The sequence below is a fragment of the Epinephelus lanceolatus genome, chromosome 16 (genome assembly GCF_041903045.1).
Source record: "Epinephelus lanceolatus isolate andai-2023 chromosome 16, ASM4190304v1, whole genome shotgun sequence".
In the NCBI taxonomy this organism is placed as follows: Eukaryota; Metazoa; Chordata; class Actinopteri; order Perciformes; family Serranidae; genus Epinephelus; species Epinephelus lanceolatus.
Genome location: NC_135749.1, coordinates 8288892 through 8305000, shown reverse-complemented (window position 1 = coordinate 8305000; position 16109 = coordinate 8288892).

The window sequence follows — 16109 nt, the reverse complement described above, 5'->3', positions numbered from 1 at the left end:
AATTGTGGAGGAGAACACAGAGCATGTGTAGTTTGCTGTAATTGTAAGACTTTTTTTAATTTGTTCTTGTTGCTGCTCCTGTTTATTGTGGAGAATAATGGACCTGGAAGGAAATGAAATCCTTCACCATCTTGTATTTGTTGATGAGGCTGGTTTCAATTTGGCAAAAGGCAGGAAACACGGCGGAAACATCATAGGCTAGCAAGCCAAAGTGGATGTACCAGGCCAGCATGGCAAGAGTATCATGCTGTGTGCTGCAATTTCTGAAAATGTTGCGAGTGCATATATTCCCATCACTGGGCCATACAACACCCAACACCTGCTGATTTTCCTGGACACCCACTACAGGGATCTCAACCCTGAGCATGACAGAGAGTTGGTGATAAATGGCTCGCCAATATTTGCAATTGTCTGGGATAATGTCAGCTACCACTACAGCCCATTCTTGAATGCTACTGAGAAATTCTTGTCTGCATGGAGGTGGACAGGGTACGACCATAGACCACAAAATCAATGTCTGTGCTTAATGCAAAGGATGCTGCTTGTGATGACACACCACTTGATTTTGTTACTGTCGTACACTGCTGCATATAGTATGTTTTGTTTCCACAATATGTGTTGTTGGTTTTGATTGGCTTTATGTTTTTATTATGTCAAGTATTGTACAAGGTTTCTTTCTTTTTTCTGCTTACTTTACTCACAAGTATGTGAATTGACCTCGATATGAAGCGTCGGTAGCGCCAAACAATATAACGGTTAAAGCACTAAGACGGGGGAAAAAAAAAATCATCAGCAGCGGTCACATTTCAGCAGTGGCGGTGCACCGCTGCTAGTTGCATATAGGGGAAACACTGCACGGCATGCTATTTTCCTCTCAGTGTCTGACAGCTGGCGGTCAAGCTAACACAAGCTAATCATTCAAACGCAGTTCAATTGTCCATTTCTGTTGCACATTAACCCACACACTCATTTGGCTATCAGGCCGTAAGGGACACCTAAACAACATGTGCTTGGAAGTAGTGTGTGTTGAAACCCTGTCCGTGTGTGTGTACATGCTGTTTTTAGACCCTCCCCACTCAGCTCTTATTGGCCTGCTGAGTTTGATAACACTATACTATTGGTGGAACTACCCATGTGCTTCGCTGAAAATCAGAAGATGATTCATTAAATGCTAACTTATGCCAAGTTGTTGCCACAAAAAAAAAAAAAAAAAAAAAAAAAAAACTAGAAATGTCCGCCACGCCGGAGTACTTTAAGCCCTGAGAGTGTTCACTTTGAAACACAACAGCAGTTAGCCTCAGAAAAAAAACATACTGGTACAGAAGGCATTCAGTGTCAGTGAAAACATGTAGAATAAGGAGGAGCACACCATCGGGAGAGGCAAACCAGGCAAATGTTTGGCCCTGCCCAAAAAATAGGAAAAAAGGGGCCCTGATGTTCATTATTTTTGGCACATTTTGCAATTTGAAGGATGCAAGGTCACAGTGACTTTGACCTTTATCTACCAAAAATTAATTAGTTCATCATTGAGTCCAAGTGGAAATTTGTGCCAAATTTGAAGAAATTCCCTCAAGGTATTCTTGAAATATCCTGTCAGTGAGAATGGAATGGATGTATGGATAAACGCACAACCCAAAAACAAAATTCCTTCAGCCACAACTATCGCCGGGGCAGTTGCATTATGATTATGACTTTTGATCAACCACAACTGATCAAATGCACGTGGGGCCAGATAAGGAACTCAATTCAGAGTCCACTGTCATGCTGACAAAACATCTAAATATTTTGACCACGCGTCAATTTATTGGCAAAGACTTATTTATTGGCACAATAACATTCTGACACATGAATTTGAACTTTTTTTTTTTTTTTTGCAAGTTGCAGCCTTTCGCAGGTTAACAAGTGTGTTGCTGCATGGATGAGCTTTTTGGGAAATGCATTGTCATTGCTCAGATACCCTGTTTAAACATTTTCAGAATTCTATCTATACAACCACTTTTTATAACAATATCTGAAATAATGATGACACATTTTGCATGGTGGAAGTGTAGCGGTATATGCCAAACAGAGGTAGACGTGCTGGCTGGATCATCTCGTAGAAAGGTATTTGTCCAGCTGACATATTGAACGCCTGGGAATGAAGCAGTATTGATGTCAGCTCTCCGTTCCTTCATGGGCATCTAAGAGACCATGGATAGGATTGATTCACAGGGAAGGAGACTCAGAGTAGGAAATTACAGGGTCAGAAGATTCAAGGGCATTACTGCTGATGTTTTTTTCTTCCCCTCAGTGTGGATCTTCGTCAATAAATGGAGTGATCTGTGTTTATCGTCACTGCTTTGAGTGTTGTATTACCAATAAAAGAGTTCACAAGGTTAAAGCTATTAGGAAAGATGTCGAGAGTATATAAAACACACCTGCTTCATCAGCTGAAATACCAATGAGGGGATGCATAAAGAGCGCTTTGCTCACACTGGGTGAGACACTGCAAATTGTTACTGAAAATGAAATTCTGGTAGAGAGAAAAAACCCTGACATGACCTGAATGTGAAGAGTGAGATAGGATGTTAAGGTTTCAAAACTACATATTCAGAATTCTTCGATGTCTGAAGGAAGATGCTTATGTATTACAGCAGCGTGCTGTGTGTGTTGACCTTTGCAGTTCTTTGGGGGAACCTTGCCAATGAAGATTTTATTATGGGTAACTGTAATAAAATTCACAATTACAAACTTCCTGAACTCTGAGAAAACCAAAACTGAGACTGGAAGTTTTCAGATAACTTAAAAATCACTGGAGTATTGTCAGTGAGCATCTTTGATTATGTGGCCGTAAGGTTCAGTAATACATGCAATTAGATTTGGTTGTCGTAAAGGAAGGACGGTGACAGAGGTTAATGACAGTGAAATGTTTAATAAAACACTGTAGAATAAAACTTTGTGGGCTGCTGCTGGTAGCACACTAGCCATACTAGCTCCTGCAGGTTGTATGTACAGTCCTGGCCACGCTATTTCCTGTCTCCTCCTGCTTTTGGTCACACCACCTGAATAAATGTCACCAGAAGCATTTTGGTCTGACAGCACCATAAAACTGAAGGGTGGGCGGGGCCACAATTAGGACCAAGTCCGACTCTAGAGGCATACCGGGAATGAGTGTTGCAGCATCTGGGTGGGAACATATCACTAAAGCAGCTTCCCAGATGTTTGCCTGTGAGGCAAAACCCTCCTTGCAAATCACATACCTCATTTTCCACTTCTATTACCACCTCACCTAACTGAGGGTTTGCTCCAGCTAGGTTTTAAACTCACTTCACCCAGTCCCCAAGCTGTGATAACACCCCTGCACTATCCAGCTGCTGCCACGGCCATCTCATAACATCACTTCAGCCAAAGTGTTGATTTACTGAACTACTGCCCGTTAGCTGGCTCAAAGTATGCCTGTTCGGTACGGGGCGATTGCTTGGCATGTGGTATTGCTGCTTGCAGCTTTCTCACGAACCCCTCATACAAACAACTTCACAGTCAACACAGCACTTCTCTGGGTCCTGAGCAGTACACATGGGCTATAAACAGCTGTAGATTTATTATGATACGATAAGAAAAACACTGAATTATGTTGCTACTCTAACTGTACCCTGAAATACCATAAAAAAGGTCCATCAGTGTTACACGACTTACTTCTACTTCAGAAGAAAACACTGTAGCCTACGACAACATTTGAGTTATGTTAGTGGTTATATTGCAGAGTCAGATTTTACTTGCAAAATAAAACAATTAGAATATGGTATATTGTTATTAATTGAACTATCCAGCATTATATCAGAATTAAAAGCTCCACCTTGAACACATTAAATACATTTAAGTACACTGTGCTGACAATCCCTTGATAGTTGCTAGTTTTGCTTCAGAAAACCAGAATCACTGCCTTGCCGTTATACGCCTCCCTGAATCAGTCAAGTTGCGCTTACAGTTAAAATCCATATCTGTAAATACATTGTTGCTTCACACACATCATTCAGTATCTGACCAAAAGTCTGCACTCCTGTTCTTGAGATATGACACTGAGTAATGACCAGAGCATCCTGATGTCACAGTGACGTTGACCATTTGGATATAAAATGTCATCACTTCATTTCATCCTATTACATGAGTTAATCATAATTAGCTTGTGAATTCTTGCCTTATAGCCAAAAAAAACCCCCAAAAAAACAGTTTTCTACAGTGATCTTTGACTTTCAACCACTGCTTTCTAATCCATTCATTGTTGAGTCCAAGTGAACGTTTGTGCCAAATTTGAAGAAATTCCCTCAAGGTGTTCTTGAGATTTCATGTTTATAAGAATAAGACAAATGTAAGGCCACAGTGACCTTGACCTTTGACCTATGACCACTAAAATCTAATCAGTTCATTGTTAAGTCCAACTGGAAAACTGTGTCAATTTTTTGAAAAATTCCCTCAAGGCGTTCTTTAGATAACACATTCACAAGAATGGGATGGATGGATGGATGGACAGACATCCTGTGAACACAATACTTTATAACTAATACCATAACTAAATCAGCTGCTGAAAAGCACATTCAAGTCACAGCTACTCACAGTCACAAACACCAGTGAAATAAACTCAGTTGATGTATTAATTCCACGTTGGTGCATTGGTTGCTTACGTTGACAAAACCACCATGGTTAAACTTACACAGTATATGTAGGTAAAGACATGCTCAACTTGGTCTGCACCACGGTAGATATAAATAACAGCATGGATTTAATTCACCAGGGTATTTTCCAGCAGCAAAGTTGTCTATTTTCCATACGTAAGTAGCCGAGTATGACGAAAATTGTACTTGCGAAAATTGTACTTCAGAAACACAGGTTAAGTACACTCAGACATGCTCTACTCGGCAGGGCCCTGAAGCCCCCGAGTGCTGCCCGCTTTTCGACTCAAAGTTTATCGATCCTGAATGTATTGCAGATTCAAAACACACCAACTTCAACACTGCATATCAGTGGGTCCCGAGCAAAATACTTGGATCAGATGAATGGTTGTTGATACATGTGAATTCAGTGCTCCACTTACTTTTATTTACGTGGGAGTTAAGTGAGCTGTAAGACACTCACATGTACACTACCTTTGAAAAAGAGGACTGTATCTATACTCCGTTTGCTTGTCGTACGAAAGGTTGTCCTTGGTTGTCACTATGACTCCGTGGTTAGATCAGCTGCCTCCAAACCAAACTGTCCAAGGCTCCAATTTCACCCCAGCCAACATGCTTGTTTGAACAAGAAGGGTTGGTCAATATGAAGATATTACATCATTATTGAGATGTAAGACTATACATCGTCTTAGATTTTGGATATTGTTGTATCGTCATATGGCATAAATGGTGTTTTTTCCCTTGTTTTAAAGGCTGCTTTACAGTAAAGTGATGAAACAAAACAAAACAAAACAATAGTCATTCATACCACTTTTTTTTTGCATCAGAGAGGGTATTTGGTCAGAAATATTGTTATGTTGATTTTGTCTCCTAGTCCTAGCATCAATGAAGCGCTTACCGAAAGGGGTGGGAATCTCTAGGCACCACACAATTCAATTCAATTCCGAGGGCAACAATTTCGATTATAAAACGATTCTCGATTCTAAAACAAGCCAATAAGAAAATTTACACTAGATATTGAAAAACATTATGGTCATAAAGCTGGGAATACATATCCAGTGCATACAAACTGTATTACTTACTGTGGTTGAGATGACTACACTCCACCAGTCTCCTCTGGTCCATCCTCCTCATCCACAAATCTCAATGGGACTCTCCTGTCCCTCTTTTGCAAAAAAGACGAACGATGGCAAAACTACGAACTATGGTGAAAACACGGCAAAAAACACTCAAAAACACCACATAAAAAAAGCTCTCAAAAAACACAAATACTATTATTTACAACACTAAATATTCCTCCTCGACATTTCTTCTCCAGTATTTACAAAACTATAACTGACTATAACTATCTATGAACTATAAAAACAAAATATTGAAATATTGCAAAAAATACGAATGATGGCAAAACTACGAACTATGGTGAAAACACGATGAAAACACGGCAAAAAACACTCAAAAACACGGCATAAAAAAACCTCAAAAGCTCTCAAAAAAACGCAAATACTATTATTTACAACACTAAATATTATTTACAAAGAAAACGCCACCCAAACTCCACTAAAACTCACCAAAACACCGCTAAGTCACTCCAACTTGCACTCGGCAGCTGTCACTCTCCTCCTGCTGTGCTCACTTCCCTCCCCTCCACCACAGGTAATGACGTCACTACCGCTTCTCCGCTTCTCAGCTTTCAGAATCCGTAGGAATTACGTTGATAGCGTGAATGGTTGAGGAGTTATGGTAATTTGAAAAATAAATATAAAATTAAAATCGATTATGAGTTTTCCACATCGATGCTCGCATTGTTCAAGGCAGAATCTCGATACATCTAAAAATCTATCCCCCCCCCCCCCCGTGCTCCAGAACACAGCCATCACCTCTCTCCCTTGACTCAATGTCAGAGGCATTTCAGTGGTGCATCGTGCCAGCTGAAGAATAGAGGGCTTATCGTTTTCCACATTTCAAGTTGAGGTTACGGTAAATAGTTGAAGTGTCTCAGTACTTAACATAAATAAAGCCTCGCCAAAGAGTGGCTATATTTGCCAGAGTTTTTTTTTGTTGTTGTGGCCTGGGGTTCTCTGTGGACAGTCGACCAGCAGCTGAGCCTCTCAGATAAGCTCCCAGCCAGAGAGAAAAGAGAGGGAACAAAAAAAAAAAGACGAGTGAAATAAAGAGCAGGCCAACAGCACTGTGTGATTGAGAAGGGCTCCATTTCACAGTAAAAAGCAGGCGAAAGAGGGAGGAGGTCGCAGTCAACACAATGGGAATGGGAGAGTGGTGGTGGGGGGGCGGGGATAAAAGGCACAACATAGTATTAGGATACGGCCTATGGGAGCTTTTTGGGGGGGGGTGAGATGGGAGAAAGTTGCGAGAGCATGTCGGTGACTGCACCCTTCAGTGCCGCACTGCAGGGAAGGCAAGTTTGGTTGGTCTCACACTAATGGTGGTGACAGCAAGCACTGAATGCTGAGATGCACTCTGTCTCTCTGTCTGATGTTTTTGTCCATCTGTCTGTCTGTCTGTGCGTGTGTGAAGCACTCTGAGCCTCCCTCCCCCTTTCTGTTTGCTGATGTGTTGCTGGTGCTCAAAGGATATAATTTAAAAGATCCCATTTCTCTTTGGACGTAGTGGAGTACAGTATATCGTTGTAGGTCTCACCAATCTCTTTTCAAATAATGTGGTCATTTTAAATGTGCTGTTTATGCATTTTAACAGCCATCACTCACAAAAAAAAAGTTTTTTAATCCTCTATATCCTCAATATTTTTAGGCTATATCACGATACAAGATATACATCTCGATATTATGAAATCTCCTCTAAACTACTGCAGACTACTAAAATACAAAACTATTAAAAGTACTACAATTACAATAAAGTTAAAGTAGCTACTGTCGTATAATCAAGTTATATCAAGTATTGTTATTATAAAGTTAAATAAAATACCACTATAATAAAGTTAAAATAAGTATTTTTATAATTAAATAAATCAAAGTGGAGCCACTGGTGCTTTTATTTTGAAGCATCCCATGTTTTGGTGCTGGAAGTGTTGATGTTTTTGCTGTGAACTTGAAGCTTCTGGTCAACAGTTGATGCAAGCAGTTAGCAGAAGGTTAAACTGTTACAGTGGCGCCATTACACTTGATGATTTTTTCAGTGTAAGCTGGAAACAAACAAACAACTCTCCAATTCATATATTAATAACATGTGAAGTCCCACTGGTGCTCCATGGTTGCAAAAGGCAAATCAATAGTGGTCTGGAGCCCTTCAGATACAAAAACAAATGCCTCGCCTCACTCACTATCACTCAGGAGAGAGTGGTCTGGATGGGCTGAAGAGTGAGTGTGACTTATCATGTTTGTGAGTCTTTCTTTCTGTGTGTGTGTCCATAAGAGGGAGCGAGTAAGAACCAAAATGGCACCACAAGTCTTATGCTGATGGCTTAAAGGGTAAAGGTAAGGGTATTCAATACATCGCCCATCCCTACTCTCACAAAACCTGCCGTCCCAGCCTAGTCACCAGAAAAAAAATATTGGCATTGTGAATTTCAGCAAACCAGAAATAGATTACATTTGCATGTTCCATATGTATCATATCAACATTTCTAAAGTGACGTAGTATGTGAGCTGACGCTGTCAACCAGAGGTACAGGAGATGGTGGATGGCGTCTCACCGAGGTAAAATGCCTGCAGTCCACTCTTTGAGACCAGTGTCAGAAATTAGCAAGGGCCACGGGCCATTTGGCCCGCAATTTATCCAAGAATGCCCCCAAAAGCCATGTTCCGGGGGCCAAAATTGCCCCCAAGTTTTTGAAACAACTATATGTATTTATATTTTTAACAGTATTACAATCTGACATTAAAGTATAATTTTATTTTCATTAAATTAATTTACCGTCACGTCTACAACTCATTTTCCAGACATAATCAACGAGACTGCACTGATTACGTGAGAGTAATCTGACAGAGAAGGGGAGGGGGCTTTGCTGTACCATAAGTATAAATTAACCATTTCTTGGGTGATCTGTGTCTACACAATGACAAATTAATGAAAAATTAAGGTAGAATGAATGTTTAATTTTAAATTAACTTACGTCCAGGATGGCATCTAAGGAATTTATAGTAATTTGGCCTTTTTAACAGTAAAAGTAACTGTAATGTGGTGAAACATTAGTACTGTTATCAGTAGATTAATGGTTAAATCATCACATTTAAACTGGTTGAATTATAGGAAATCTGAGTGATATTTTGCAACCATAACTTTATGTAACCCATTATTTATTTCATTTATAGTGGTTTCTACTGAAGAGTGAAGACACTATCTTAGTTGGTTTTGCTTTTCATGTGCTTATTGTTATAACATAATTACAATTTTTTGATGGCCCCCAAACATTTTGAAAATGCCGCCATTTTTTAGACCGTGGGGGCCAAAATTGACCCCAAAATATTTTGTTAATTTCATACCCTGTTTGAGACCAACAAACAACCAAACTGGTGGTGTTTTAGCATGTCATCTCTGTTTCAAGCTTCTTTCTAGCCATCAAACGTGGGTGTTAGCAACCCGTCACTGTTTTTCAAGCGGGGACAGTGCCACGAAAAAAGTTCCTGCCAGGAGTGGCACTAAAGCCTGACCTTTTCCTAACCATAATCAAGTGGTTTTGGGGCCCAAACATAACCACGTTAACCACAATGTTGCTGAAATGTAAAGTTTCAATGTACCTGCTCCATTTTTATATACATATAAATATATCTTTATATTACATTGTCCCCTGTAATACACCTGCCAAGTGTGACGTAGATCGGATGAACAGTTTTCGAGATGTGCAAGGACAGACACACAAAGACATATGAACAGAAACCCCTTGCTTTATAGTTAGTTAATAGATATATTAGGAGTTTGATTATTTCAGCAAGCAGCTCACCAAACTATATGGAGACCTGAAGTGTTCAACATTACATAAATAAATAAATAAATAAATAAATAAATAAATAAATGAAGGTTTGGGTGGTGACGACAGACAACTCACTGTAATGAAAAATTGGAGGTATGAGAGCCTAGGTCGTAAAATAAAATATGACATAGAGATAAAGTGTCAATTGAAATCCCGCGTTATGTTTATAATAATATCTTGAGTTTACTGAACTAGTTTTCTGGAGGCAAACGAGTTTTCACGTTTAAAGCATGAGGGGAACATGATTAAGTTGAACCAGTTTCAAAAGACTTAAAGTTTGTATTTTATACAATTTGTGTACACAATTACTTCATATTGTCTTATTCATTTATTTATCTACAACACTTCAGGGCTCTGTGAATTTTCTGTTTATCATCATGAGCAATACTTGGAGCCGTACACCACATGAAAGTTAATTTGAGCCTTTTTTAAAGCCACAAAGACCCTCACATCGTGTGTTAAGAAGTTGAACGCAGTCATAATATTAAGTAAATTTACATCACGCATCATAAGATATGGGGAGCTGATCACCGTCACTGCAGCGGTCCTTTGAGAGCGGTTTAAATTCTCATTAACCTTGAATTCTGTCTTATTTGTTGCAGATCAATACATTATTTCTCTTAAAAGACGAAACAACTTGCCGAGAGTCAAGGCAATCAAGACAGAGAGTATCCGGAGACAGTTTGCCTGCAGGCATGTCGACTGAATAATAATGTAAACCTCTGCTGCTTCATTACACAATCTTAGCAAAACTAATAAGGTACTGGTATGTGGATAGTTTACAGGGACAAGACCTGTATAAATTATATAGAAAGACCATTGTGTGTAAATAAACAGATGGGATCTAATGCATGCTCAGATGTGTGCATAGCTGAGGCAAATGAGGGAGGCAGACGGTGGTTATTCTGCTTTTCAAAGAGAGAAAGTGCTTGTGCTTTTTTTCCCAGTTCTTTCTTGGCTTTGACGGGGAAGTTGGGGAATTGTTGGTGCACAGAAGGATTATGAATCTGCTGCAAAGCAAACACATTTCTCATGAGTTGCTGTGTGGATTTGAATGTAAATTAGTAGTCTTGTGTGCATCCTGAAATATATTGTCACCTGTGATATCAGTTTTGTAGCTCTCGTTCAACCGACCTCTGTCCCAACAGTGTTTCCAAATTAAATATTCAGCATGAACAAATGTGAGAACAAATGGTGCATCACTTCAAGCCTTTAGATCCAAGTTTAACACTAAGAGCCCTGTGAATTTTAAGCTACTGTTTGTTTTATTTATTTGGTTGTCTGCAGGAAAAATAAGACTTGCTACTAATGGATTTTGGCATGAGCATTAACCTGTTTATCTTCAATTACACAGTCAGTTATCTCTCTGTCACTCATTAAAATGTTCCAAAGTAAAAACAAAACTGGAAGGAGCAACTATAACACTGTGTTCACCATGAAATAAAAGTCCAAACCCACTTTATCTCCAAATGTGAATTAGTTTTGCATCTAACAAAAGATGTAATCATCAACTGTTGGTTGCAGATAAATATAGAGACATGAGTATATTTTTCACAGCCCAGGCAAATTTGCTGCAATGTTTCACACAAACAATGGCAACTTTAATTATCTGTTATCAGCTGTTAATTGCGCGAAGAATTTGTGTTGGAGCCACTTTGCGGTCGTAAGATACTGCAGAGCCAAGGAAATTAGACTCTTTTACACAAGCGAGCCAGAATATGTTGAAGCTTGCAGGGACACAAAGTAATACACTCTGATATCTTATCAAAAGATAATAACATGTGAGATGAAAATGTAACAAATCCACTGTAATAAACAGGACTTAATGACAACTTAGTAAAGGCATGCTGTAGTTGTTGTTTGTTTGTTTTACACACATAGTGATCAGTGGATAAAGAATAAATTACAGATAAAAGTCAATTCATAATTTTGCTTTAAATTTTTGCTGTTTTCCTAAAAGAGGACATCTCATCAAACAGATTTTCAGCAGATAAAATATTGATTGTTGTACTGCTGGGTGCTCTTTGATCAGTTCATCAGTATGTATGGGGGTTATAGTAAAGTCTCTTTTGATACTTTTTCTGATTTAGTCCATCACTGAATATTCTACTACGTTTCTATTTTGTCCCTCATGCAGGAGACTGATGAATATTTATGAAGGTCATATATCTGAGCTGTGGTCATAGAGCGTGTAACCATGAAATACAGATATGCCTACTATATACAGAATCTGTACAACAAAGTAAGGAATGAATATTAAGTGTGTTCTTGGTATTGAGGTCATGGTAACAGAAGAATGACAAGCAAATCACTGAGCAATACCAGCCACTTGATTTAGCCTGAGCGGAAGTCTCCTGCTGGCCAGATCACCTCGGTTCACCGGCTGACGCATTGAATCTCCATCTACGCAGCCATCATCCTTCAGAAAGCTTACATTCACTCTTTTGAAGTTATTTAAAGCAGGTTAGCCGCGCTGGTACAGACATCCAATTTAATTAACATTCGGGGATATAAAAAGTCCAAAGATCATTTGCCAGAGCTATTAGGTTTCCTGCATGAAAATGGCGTTCAATTTTTGACCCGCAGAGCCCGGGGGGCAGATTCCCTCTCGCACTAAATCCCATCGCGTCAATTAACAGGGGACACATCCATCAAACGCGGTCCTCCCGAGCTGCAGCTACAGCACTGCCAAATGTTAATGAACACCCTGCAATTATCAACATGAAGACAGATTCAGCAGAGGTCTATAAACATGCTATGAAGATGGAGATCACGATGAAACAAGCCTTATATTGCATGTATGCAGTGTGTATTGTGCTGGTGATGCCTGGAGTTATGAAATTAATTCATGAAAATGCCCCTGAAAAAAAGCCAAGTGGAAAATTAATATATTTGCTACGGCTGTCAGGAAATGTGGGGTTGTACTGTTATCATCTCTGCTTCATATCCGAGATGTGAGTGTATGTGTGTGTGTGTGTGTGTGTGTGTGTGCTGGGCGTGCATGTGGAAAATTATTTCAAAGCTCCTGCCGACATTGTGCAGGGGCCATAAAAAAGCTCATGGAAAATAGATTTATCCTCTTTTTTCTTCAAGTTTTTTGTTCTTGGCAGAGTGTGATCTTTATTCATTCTATAGCATTTAAGTGGAATGACATCACCGGACTAATTTGCAAATGCAAATTAGTGTGGAACCTCTAAGTTCATTTTTGATTTCCAGGGGGCATTGTCAACGGTCATAGGTTAAAATGCCTCTGGACGCAATTGGGTAGACCAACAACCAATCAGAGCAACAAAGCGTAATGCAGCGCAGAGCAACAGACAAACGTAAACAGACGAGCGCCTGTGGAGATGAGCTGTGATGGTGTGGCACAAGACCCCAGGACCAGGCCTGGCTTTGGAGCCAATTTGACATGGTCGCCAAACAGTGGAATTACACCTTCCGGGTCCGTCACATAATGGCTATTGGGCCCAAAAACACTTCTTCTCATAGACTCTGGATACATTTTTTTTAACCATCGCAATCCCCAAAAAAGACTTGTTTCAGTATCGGGATTTGATCTATTCAATCTGATGGCATTTTGAAAGTCCAGCAGAGCCACACAATCAAATGATTTTACCCAAGTTTAAGTTAAGCCTAGTTCACATTACATGATTTTCACCCTGATTTTGCGTCACAGAGACTATTGTAACCTTTTGAGTGTTCGTACCTGGCGACGTGTGCTTCTGTCAGCGGGAGTCTCACCAACTGCGTTACGACCTGTGTGTGCACACCACAAGATTTCTCCACCAAGCCCTCGCCGACAGAGCCCCAGATAATGCGGTTACGTCACCAAACTTGGAGACGACACATCGTAAAGGCATGGATATTCTTCCCAGTGTTGAATCAGATCTGCCTCCAGGGCCTGGGTCCAAACACAACGTGCTCCCCGTGATCCTGTGGATGCCGCCATTGTTGTTCTTGCTTGCCGGCTTGTCAGTGTTGCCAGATCTTGGGAGAGAAACAAGCAACCAGGGCTATGGAAACAAGCCCAAAAGACGCGACTATCATGCATTTAAATAACTTATTAGACGGATATATATAGAGGAAGATGACGTTTAGAGAGCAAGCCCAAATAAGCGACTCCACTTTAGAAACAGCTAATGAGCGGACCTGGCAACCTTGCGGCTTGTCCTCCTCACATTTCTTCCGTCCTCCAGCGTGCTGACGTGGGATCTATCCCGCCTCTCACTGGCTGATGCTCTTTGCCAGTCGTGTCACACTTCTTCAATTTTCTAGCTTGCCAGATATCCAGTCCCAGTCACAGACGAGGGGGCGACTTGCTCGTAGGCTTGTTCACACATGAGGACTCGTCGTGGCAGACTATCTGCTGACTCACCTCCGACCCCAGGTGGCCCAAATCGTGTAATGTGAACTAGGCTTTAGCGCAGGGCTAAACCAGAAGCTGGCTGCATGGCCAGCAGAAGTGTGCTGCTCAGCCACTGAAAGTCTCCAGTGCCCAACGATACAGAAGATTTGGGTAAATCTACACCTGGGAAATAAGGCTCGCGCAGTATCAAGGTGTTACGGTATACCACAGTATTTATAAATCCTAAAGGCATGATTTTTTTTAATATCCTCCAAAATACAGAAATACAGAATTGTCTCGTTCCCAGGCTAATATATTAGTGCTTGACCTGAGAAAACTCCATGGAAGTTTAGGGTAGTTAAAGAAGGTTTACAAATGTAAGACGGTATAAAATAGCAAGTGAGGACACTCAATGGCATTCCATTGAAATCCCATGAAGTGGATTTGGTGTAAATGTCAAAGAAATGACTTTGTTTTGACATTTCAGAGCTCTCCATTTGATTCACCCATTGTTTTGCTGTGTGAGCTTCCTTTTACAATGACATGCAATTTTGGTTTCTTCCTCTCAAGGGACATTTTTTTACGTAGTCATACAAAGTTGCAGACAAAAGACAGACCTCAGACATCTATAAATGCACAGTGCTGAAACTTTTCTTATAATTGTATATCAAAATGTTTAAAAAAAATAGCTCTGCATCAGTGATGACAGCTTCCTCTGTATCTGCTGTCTCGCACTTAAAATAACAGCAGTCTGCAAACACTGCCCATCTCCTCACTGTCTTCTCAGCTGTCATCCAGGACATCTTCAATAAAGTTAATAAACAGTAATTGTTTATAGTCGCTGTGTTTACCCAGCCATCACATCAGGCTGGCTCTACGGGCTCTCTGAACTTCAATATGCTTCGAGGAGCTGCAGAGCTTCAGTGGACACAAAAAGACACATTTACTAAAAGTCAGAGAATCTATCAAGCAATGACAGACTGTCTGATGTGTCATTATTGCTGAAGGCTGAGAAAAGGCCTGTCTTCAAAAGGAGAGGTAAGTTTTGGAGGGATGTCTGGATGTTTCTGGGATCAGTAACAGCAATGTTCAACGCTTGTGCAACACATTTCAGGTGTTACTGACAGTTTGGGGATTTGTAATATGTCGTGTATTCTGTATAGCTTAACACAAAGTATCAGGCCGTCTACAGGTATCAGACACTTAAATGTAATGCTTTCTAAAGACCTTTTTAAGATATTTTTTTAACCAAATTTAAGACTGATTTTTGGAAATATCACCATTCTTATTCAAGCATCATAGGCAAGTATAAAGCTCAGTGGTTTAAGTGTAGTCCTGTGATACAAGTGACAGAAAGAAATTAAAATATGATATTTAATGACATATTGGGCTTAATTTTTATAGAATTGAATCTATGACATTTTAAGACTTTTTAAGAGCTGCAGATACAGAATCTAGCGTTGTGTACAGAGATAGGTTTTTGTATTGAAGAAATGTATTCATGTGTTAATATCATTATGTTTATTTGATGTGTAATGATTCATAAATTGATATATATAACTGATATATCAATTCAATGATCACCGATCCAACAACATCAATGCAGAGTGAAAACACCAATCCATATCATCACCTTTAGGTTAGGCTTTTATTTTGAAATTCTGTGGCATTAAAAAATAACGACATTACATGCCAACTGTTGAACTATGAGCAGAGGAAAAAAGGTCTGCTAGCCGCTAAGCTAATCTATGCAGTGTAAACATGCTTAAGCTAACAATGAGTGACTAGCATAAAACAATTGTTTTGCTTATGAACCTTTACAGTTGTTACTAAGCTCAATTTGATAGTTTTGCTAGACACTGTTGTTGTTTGCCTTCAGGGCTTTAAGCCAGACAGACTCTAAATTTTATGAAAAAGATCATTGTTCGGGTTAAAATTAAACCATTTCTTCCTGAAAAGGCTCTCTGACAGGAAGCCCTGAAGGTTAAATTATCCCATGTGCTGTTTTATGTGTGATAGCGGAGGAGTAAACTTTATTGCACATATTTTTTTTGTGACAAATTGTGTTAATCGGGTGTATAATATCATCTTATATCAATTGCAGGCCCCTGAATCGCAAAAAATCAACTTTGTAATAACAGCAAATATAATGTTGTTTAAAAAAAAA